Source organism: Gadus macrocephalus, chromosome 6, assembly GCF_031168955.1.
Source record: "Gadus macrocephalus chromosome 6, ASM3116895v1".
Classification (NCBI taxonomy): Eukaryota; Metazoa; Chordata; class Actinopteri; order Gadiformes; family Gadidae; genus Gadus; species Gadus macrocephalus.
The window spans coordinates 7,481,102-7,490,309 of NC_082387.1; positions in this window are offsets into that span (position 1 = coordinate 7,481,102).

Sequence of the window (9,208 nt, forward strand, 5' to 3'; positions counted from 1 at the left end):
CCATTTCGGCCTGCGCATCCCTCATGACCCTCCACTTCCTGGCCCTGACAGAGACTTGGATCACTCCAGAGAACTCTGGAGTGATCCAAGTCTGTCAAGTGCTACTCCTGCTGCCCTCTCCACCGTCTACTCATTCTCACACACCCCTAGACCATCAGGGTGAGGAGGAGGGGCCGGATTCCTCATCTCGCCGATGTGGTCATGCTAGGTCTCTCCACTAGAACACATGGCCTGATCTGAATTTGAATTCCACTCTGTCACTGTCACCCTACCTATCAAGCTCTGCATTGTGGTGATCTACCGTCCTCCATGTCCCCTTCGTGACTTCTAATACGAGATGGATGCCCTTCTCAGCTGCTTTCCTGAAAATGGCATGCCACTCGTTATCCTTGGCGACTTCAACATCCTGCCAGAGAAGTTGCACTTACCTGAATTAACCAAATTTTTCGTCACCTTTGACTTAACACTATCCCCCCCCTCATCTCTAGTCCCCACATTGTCACCCCCCGCCGTAACCTCAAATCTCTCTCTCCCTCTACGTTTGCCTCAACTGTTCTGTCTTCACTACCTTCTGTCGAACGATTCTCTCAACTATCCACCGAGGAATCCTCCGACACTCTGCTATCCGCCATCTCCTCCTCTTTGGTCTCGCTCTGTCCCTTCCACTCCAGACCTGCGCGATTCTCAACCCTCACCTCCTTGGCTGTCTGAATCTCTGCAGACTTATAGAGCAGAGTTGCTGGCAGCTGAGAGGAAATGGAAGGGATCAGACTGTCCTAATTATCTATCTCACTATCTTTTCCTTCTCTCTGATTTCACCTCCACTGTGTCGACAGCCAAATCTGCCTTCTACCGCACCAAAATCAACTCCTCCTCAAACCCCAGGAAACAGTTTTCCTTGTTCTCTTCCCTCCTCAACACTGCCTCCCCTCCACCTTCTTCCTGCCTCATTACTGATGACTTTGTTACCTACTTTACCCAGAAGGTAAAGGACATTAGCTCCTCTTTTATCCCTGCCTCCATCCTCCCTCCTCCCATCCCCACCTCTGTCTTTACCCAATTTATCCCTCTCACCTCCGACAAGGTCAACAGAATAATAACATCTAACCAACCTTGCCACAATCCCTTCCTCTCTCCTCCAGGCTGTCTCAAGCGACATCCTGCCATTTCTCACCACACTTTTCAACTCCTCCCTCACTTCAGGCAGTGTTCCAGCGTTTTTCATGACCAGTCAGGCTTGAAGAAGGCACACTCCACTGAGACGGCTCTCCTCGCGGTGACTGAGTCCCTCCGTGCTGCCAGAGCCTCGTCCCTCTCATCGGTTCTCATTCTTCTCAACCTGTCCTCAGCATTTGACACGGTGAACCACCAGATGGCTCCTTGTCCAAACCTTGCACGCTTGAAACTGGTGTCCCTCAAGGCTCGGTAATGGGGCCTCTTCTATTCTCCCTCTATACCAGATCTCTGGGCTCTGTAATTACATCACACGGCTCTTCCTATCACTGCTATGCTGACGACACTCAGCTATTTCTCTCTTTCCCCTCATCTGACAAAGCCCTGATTGCAACACGCATATCTGAATGTCTGGCACACGTCAGCACTTGGACAACTGCCCATCACCTGAGGCTTTACCTCAATAAGTCTGAGCTCCTCCTAATGCCAGGGAAAAATTGCCCACACATGGACACTGTTACTGGTCACTGTTGAGAACATCACTCTATCTCCTTCTCCAACTGCCAGAAATCTCGGTGTGGTACTGGACAATCAGTTATGCTGCACCGCAAACATCCCTGTGGTGGCCGGATCCTGCAGATTTGCACTTTAAAACATCCGCAGGATCTGTTCCTTCCTCACAAGGGAAGCAGCTCAGCTTCTAGTCCAATCCCTGGTCATCTCCCGCCTCGACTACTGCATCTCGCTCCTGGCTGGACTCCCTGCCTCTGCGATTAAACCTTTGCAGCGCACCAAGAATGCGGCAGCGCGCCTCGTGTACAACCTAACGAAGTTCTCCCATGTGACCTCCCCTCTCCCGGGACCACCACTGGCTCCCTGTAGTAGCTCGTATCAGATTCAAGATGATGGTACTGGCATACAAGGCAGTCGATGGAACTGCCCCTGCCTACCTCCAAGCATTGTTAAAGCCACACACCCCAGCTCGATCCCTCCGCTCAACTACCTCAGCTGGACGTCTGGTACCGCCAATCGCTGAGAGCAAGCAAAGGTCGATCAACAAAGTCACAACTTTTCTCTGTTTTGGGACCTCAGTGGTGGAACGAGCTCCCTGCCGACGTCAGGATCGCAGAGTCGCTCACCAGCTTCCGCAAAAAACTCACCTGTTCAGAGTTCACCTCGACTCTGCATAGCTACCCAGCCCGTTCCGACCACTATTGTATGTTGTATGTCCTGGCACTTAATGTATGCACTTATTATGCGCTCTTATTCTACATTGCACTTATTCATAGTACTTAATTGTGTAGCATCTGCTAGCTGCTATCATTGCTGTACACGGGGAATGGGTTAGCCTAGCGATTGTTAGTACTTGCACTTGGTTCTATGAACATCTTTACTGTTTAATTTCTTATGACAAATGTACTTGAGGTAAGTCGCCTTGGATAAAAGCGTCTGCTAAATGCCCTAAATGTAAATGTAAATTAATGTCTCACATCATTAATGTGTGTGTAGGGGGCAGATTGAATTCCCCATGAGTAACAACACTGCGGATCATGAAAGCACCTGACCTTCCTTCCTTCCATCTGTGCTGGCAAGCCTTCCTTCCTACCCCGTCCTAGCCTCAGGCACAGAGGCCTGGCACCCTCCTATCCCTCTTCTCCCTCCTCTCCCTGCCCTCCCTTCTCTACCCCCCTCCCTCCTAAGCCTCCCCACCCTCTCCCTTCATGTGGTGGCCGCTCAGCGGCAGACGGAACAGCCCTGAGAGTGGTCGCGGCGTGGCCATCAGTGTGGTCGGTGAGGGAGACCTTACTGCTGCAACAAAAACAACCTGCCCTCCTCACACATCCCCCCCCCACCCCCCCCCCCCACACACACACACACACACACACACACACACACACACACACACACACACACACACACACACACACACACACACACACACACACATACCAACCAACACACAGCCGAACCCCCCCACCCTGATTTCCGAGTGACCCACAGATGACATATTTATCCTTCTTCTTGGGGACGGATTCAGCCCAGGAGACAGAAGAATCCGCCCACATACACAAATACATACGCACACACACGCACACACATACACACATACGCACAACCAAACGCACACACACACATTCACAAACACACCACCCCAACCTTGGATCTCTGACGGCTGGGTCAAAGCCTGAGAAAACTCTACTGTGGACAACCCCTAGAAAACCGAAGGAACAGGGAGAAGTAACAGGGGATGCTCTTTCTGGTGGTTATTAATAGTCTCTCATTCCCTGTTCTGAATATACTTCAGTTTAATCTTGGCAATGGGCATGAGATGTATCTCATACTCTCATGTTGTCTGTTTAACTCTCCCGAACAGATTAATTACACCATCATTCAAACTTGGATCTGCACTTTTTATATTGCTCACTATAACCATATTGGGCTCGTTTTTTTAAATCTATATTATTTTGCGATTACTTAATTTATTAATTAAAATGGTCTACCTCTATCAACTTCATGTTTCAGACCAGACCCAGTTGTACATTGCTCTTAATAAATCTGTCTACAAGGATTTATACATTAAATCCATTCAGGGTTTGAACATAATCTACATAAATGCTTTCAGATGGACCCATTTAATTTGTTATGGTTTCAACATATATCCTTCAAAGTGTAACTAAACACTGAGAGCAATTCTTCTTTCTGATTGGCTGAGATTGGTAACATGACTGATGCTAATGATACTTTCTATAGGAGACGGCCATTGTGGTCGCAATGTCAATCTTTCATTTTAATTCTTATTTTCTCTACCCAGAGACTACAAGATATAAAATTTTTATTAAATGAATTCCATATTCATTGCAGCATATTTTTCCAACAGAAGATATATTTTTGTGTTGTGCTGGCGTCATTTCAGGATGCGGTTAACAGTCAGTTCATATCACATGAAACTATAAGCTCCACAATTTGTATTTTAACATCAAAACAGCGTACAAATTAATCTTTTATAACAGTTCTGTGACCAATTCCTACCTCTCTCAGAGGGTCCAATATCCCCTTTTTAAATCGCACCTATTAGAGAATCCATTTTGTCTCGGCTCCTGGGTCTCCTCTGTTGTGTTTAATGAAAGGCGTATTTCCATCACTGAACCCATCAATTTTTGTCTCTCTCCTAAAGGTTTCAAGAGTTTTCTCTGTTCTGCTTCCAGTCAGGCCCCAGCATGGACAAAAATAGTCTGAATGACCTTTTTACTGGCAATGAGTCCATCAGTGTTCAGCTCACTCTCCTTGTTGGGCAGCAGCAGTCTGAGAAGTATAAGAGAGTGTCTTCATTTATCCAGCTGTGCATTTCAGTACAATTCCAGTAGTACTGTGTGTGTGTGTGTGTGTGTGTGTGTGTGTGTGTGTGTGTGTGTGTGTGTGTGTGTGTGTGTGTGTGTGTGTGTGTGTGTGTGTGTGTGTGTGTGTGTGTGTGTGTGTGTGTGTGTGTGTGTGTGTGTGTGTGTGTGTGTGTGTGTGTGTGTGTGTGTGTGTGTGTGTGTGTGTGTGTGTGTGTGTGTGTGTGTGTGTGTGTGTTTATTTGTTCACATTTATACAGTGACTAGTGACTGGGGTGATCATTCTTGCAAAAATAACTTATGCCTAAAGTTGTACTTGGAAGAAAAGCAAACTGGGGTAATTAGCTGCAATGTGAATGTAACAGACTGACTGGAATTGACACAACGGCATCAGGTTCCTCTTGCCTGAGGGCATAGACCTTTATGTTCTCTTTACAGCCTGGAGCCCTGTTTGGGGCTTAAAGGGAAAAATATCTATTCAGTTTTTGATTTGTGTTGAAACTGAAGAGAGTGTAGTGTTTTTTTCTGCAGACCGCCGCTCCACTTTGGACCTTTTTTTCTAACATTTACTGACACAGTGGATTCAATAAAGATATTCAAAGAAATCTTTATTCTGTCAGGATATCACATCAATAACAGAGAATATGTGTGTTTTGTTTCCAAAGCAAGAAAATAATGGCATATTTAAGTAAATAGTAATATTATATTGGTATAAGTTTTAGAATTTGAAGGATAACTGGAAAGCAGCCGTACGTTTTGAGGTTGTAATTATTTCAACCTGATTATTTATAGAGGTCAGTAAAGATTTTCAAATGCTGATATTGTTGACGTCTCCAAACAATCCGTCTTGCATCGGTTTTGCATGCGATGAGATTGTAATGTTGTATCTCCAGGACATCAGTGGTTTGGGTCAGGGTACTCTGTGTCTTGGCTTTGACAGAAAGCATGAATTTTGAACAATAAAAACTAATAAATTCCACGAATTGAGTCATACTTGTCCATGAGTCGCACAAATTTGCTGACCCTTAAACCTCACCCTCGTTAAAATGTATGTTTCCACTGTGAGTCAGGGTGGATCAAATTCACCGTTGGGTGTTTTTATAAGGTGAGTGATTAACTGCAGGTTAACGTGTGCGCAGTTCTATTTTTCTGTTGTTATCAATCTGATGTGTCTCTAACACCATAATCCCCCCACACTAGTTATGGGGCATTGCTCCGAGAAATGTTTTGAATTAACTGTTAGTCTGACAACAGTCAGCAAACGGGCAAGGTTTGCTGACGACGCAGAAGCCAGCATAGAGCTCCCCTAGCACGTTCCCGCATGGACTGATTACTGCAATTTCTGACTGTTCGTTGTTGGTTACTCGAGGATTAACTACCCACACACATGCTGATATGCATACATACAACCCTGATGAAGATCCCTAGCCATCGAAACATTGCCTGTTAATAAATCCACTTCAGGAGCATTTATACAGTGTGCAGACCCTCCTTTTTCTTATATTCAACACTATTCTCTAGCACCTGTGGATTACCTTTGGATGTGCGCACCACCCCTATTTTTAATACATACAACACGACAGCTCTTTCACTTGTAGTTGAGCACCGAGGTCCCCATCTCCATCATGTCAACGCAACGGGAATCGCTTTTGTAACAGGGGACTGCAGGAATGAATGTAGACTGCTTCACATGGCATGGCAACTCTCCTTGTCTCCTGGTGTTGAATGACGTTATCTACACTCTATATGGACAAACCGAGGGTGTTCCATTGAGAGGTCTTGGAGTCCCACATGGATCAATGCTTGGTCCTCTCATTTGCATTGACATCCTGTGAGAGACACGAATACAGTCAGATTTTCCATTACAATTCTTTGCATGCATCTGCTGCAAGTGATACAGATCTGAAAATAAAGATTGGGGTTTATCTCCCAGAAAATTTATTGGTATCTGGTCTCAGTCTCCACATACCAAGCTAGTGAAAATAGCCCTAAGGTAAGCGGACACATCTGAATGGGATCTGCTACAGACAGATCTGAAACTGCAGGAAGTAACATAACTTCCTTCATCTTCTGAAAACAAGAGTGTGTTGGGTTCATGCTTTTCACATATTCTTAACTAAAATTATGAATCCATAATTTCTGCTTGTGCTGTCCACCAAGACCTTTTGTTGTTTGCCAATCGCAGTCTTATATCACAGAGCAGAGAACAGCTTACACTGGACCCAGTGTTCTAACTTCCCAGTGCTGTTGTTTGTTATTCCAATGTGGTCAGATGCCTTGAGAGGGCATTTGGGGAAATACATCGTTTGTGGAGTGTGATTGATAGCTAACAGTTAGAAAACAATCCCTCTCAACACCGTTACTGCCCTACAGACACTCTGTGAACGAAATGATTAACTTAATGGGTTCAATAACTGGTTGTAATTTCCTCATGGATTCACCGCACGCTGAAACATATGTTTGGACGCGAGATCACAATAAGTTGCGTAATTTTGTATTAACCGTGCCACAGACGTAACACATTGTGGCTTCACCACTTTCTGTGCTCCCCATTGAATTACCGTTTACGGTGCTCCCTGCTGTGTCCGCGTGATGCCGGTTTACCAGAAGCTCTCTGGCGCGCTTTGATTGGAAGTTACGGCTGTAACTGAATAAAGCTCGGATTTAGGTCCCCGATCGGTGTAGAGAAAAACAGAAAAGAATTTAATGCAAAGCATTTTAATTCTCAATTTGGATCGCGTTTGGAGGTTTATTGCAAAGACGCAGACTGTTAAAGATGGAGAGTTAAAATGGAAGGGGGCGTTATGGTGTCTTATTTTTGGTAACTGGGTTCCGTTTCACAAGGTTCATGCAATATTTTATATTTCAGACGGTCACTGAAGTTAAGAGAGTTGAAGGGAAGGTCATTGCGCAAACACAGAAGCACGCAAATGCACGCACACACAGGCATACACACAGACACACTAACACACACACACACACACACACACACACACACACACACACACACACACACACACACACACACACACACACACATACACACACACACACACACACACACACACACACACACACACACACACACACACACACGCACACACACATACGTTCTTCTACAGAAGCTCGTTAACTGAAAAATGCACGGACACAGAATCACCTGGCCCACATGAACGCACACTAGGGGCATATGCGGGGCCCAGGTCCTGGGGGCCTGGCTGGCAGGCGGCGGGGCGGTGGAAAGGACCCTCCTGGCTCAGTGCTGGGAACCCCAGTGGGTGAGCGTGCCAGTGGCACCCTGGGGTGAGGGAGCAGGAAAACACAGAGCCCTTTCACAGACGGCGGCGGCTGCTGCTGCTGCTGCTGCTGCTGGCCGTGAGGTCATCTTTTCCACGGTAACCGGAGACTGCAGGAGATTAGTCCTGTGGAAAATATTCAGGGAGATAATGATGGAAAGAGTACTACAAAGGGGGAACATGTGAAAACTCCAGTGGAAACCCTGTTGCCTCGGAGAGATTATGTCATTTTGGGGTACTTTATGGATGAAATAAATGAATGGACAAATTCATAACAAACAAGGCTTGTTGTGATGGTATTTGGTGCTTATTTATTAGATATTTATTAGTCCCCAAACTACACTTTTTTTTTTTTTTGTTAACCCTTTGCTGCTAATTTTCTTTAATTTAATTTATTTATGGGCCTACTACTTTCTTACTGTTTTTTATCTATATGATATAATACAATAACTACTTAGAGTGTATTTCCTGTATTTAAACTTTGGCATTTGTTTTATTTTTTTGTTATGTTTTTCTGAAGTAGTTAAGAAGGGATGTGATTTAAGGATTATGGTTTAATATTAGCCAACGATTGACCAAACTTATCGCTACACATCATGCTAACTACGAACATGTTTGGGTGATATATTCTGTCCTACTCAGACAGACTATATGCTTTCCAAAGTATTCCATACTAACAACATCTTCTGTCCAGACAGTTGTATGCCAATTCTGTGTGTGTTTGTGTGTGAGTCTATAAAATGGTTGCGAACAGAGAGCAACACCTGCTTCCCAGCATGAATCTCAGCTAGCTTGCATTGCACCGAGTTGACGAGTGTCGAGGGAAACTTGTGAAGGGTGGAAAACTGATGATTCAATATAATTCCTACGTCAGTTTCATGCTCTTGTCCTTTCCTGGACCATCTCATCATCCAATTAGCTGTTAAGGGTGGGAAACCAAGTTACGTTTTACAGGTTAATTGAATCTGCACAATTGCGACATTGTAAACCATCTCGTGAACCTGTGCAACTGACAACAAAAAAAAAAATGCAGAAACCCAAAATGTTGGCCCAAATCTTTATTTTATTTATCTATATCTATTTAAAATAGTGAATAACAGTAGCATGACCCACAAGGTTGACTCATAATTAACAATCCTAATTCCCTTAATCCTTTCGTCCATCATTTGTGTTTACGTGGTGAAAATAGCATGAAGAGACGTCTCTCAGGGGACGAGAGCTCACACCCTGCGTACAGAAGCTTCACAGTAAGCTACTTTGGGTCCGGGCCACTGGAGCTTGTGGCCGACGAGTAGGAACTTCTGTGCCGCGTTTCCTTTTTTTGGACGGCAAATATTGGTACACACACAGACACACACATACAGAGCCCTTTCGCATGAAAAAAATACAGACAAATTGCTGCCT